Source organism: Colobus angolensis, unplaced genomic scaffold (assembly GCF_000951035.1).
Source record: "Colobus angolensis palliatus isolate OR3802 unplaced genomic scaffold, Cang.pa_1.0 Scaffold222, whole genome shotgun sequence".
Classification (NCBI taxonomy): Eukaryota; Metazoa; Chordata; class Mammalia; order Primates; family Cercopithecidae; genus Colobus; species Colobus angolensis.
In genome coordinates, this window is record NW_012115400.1 from 1,581,375 (window position 1) to 1,582,160 (window position 786).

The following is a 786-nucleotide window of genomic DNA, read 5'->3' on the forward strand; positions in this document are numbered from 1 at the left end:
ATTTATTTAAATTAAAAAACAAAACACAGAAGAGATGTCAGGAACTTTTTTTTAATTCCTTTCTTTTCAGAATAATATATTAAAAGACTCATGATCCTAAAGCTGGCTTCTTCTATTTCACAGCGTGCTCTGCCATTCTTACACTTGCTCCTTTTCCCATCTTGCCCCTGGTTGGTGGGAGTTGAAGGTTGTGCGGGGAGGGGTGAGTAGCTGTGGCCAAGCCACAGGGTGAGGTGGAGTTCCAGGTAAGTCTTCGAGAATGCACCGGGCCCTGACTCCATTAGCATTTTTTTGGTGCACAGAATGTGTTCTTCACATTGCACTGATGCAGAAGGAATATTTGGGCATGAAGCTTGCTTTCAAGTACCTTGTGATCTACTCAGGGAGATAAAAACCCTGAGATAACAATAAACAGTGTTGCAGGAGTAAGAGAGGGGGGACAGGGCTAAGTGTGGTGGTTGACACCTGTAATCCCAGCACTTTGGGAGGCCGAGGTGGGCAGATCACCTGAGGTTAGGAGTTCAAGACCAGCCTGACCAACATGGTAAAACCTCATCTCTACTAAAAAAAATACAAAAATTAGCCAGGTGTGGTGGCGCTATATCCCAGCTACTTGGGAGGCTGAGGCAGGAGAATCACTTGAACCCAGGAGGTGGAGGTTGCAGTGAGTCCAGGTTGCACTGAGTCCAGATCACGCCACTGCATTCCAGCTTGGGCAACAAAAGCGAAACTCCATCTCAAAAAACCAAAACCAAAAACAAAAAACACAAAGAGCCATGCAGGCTG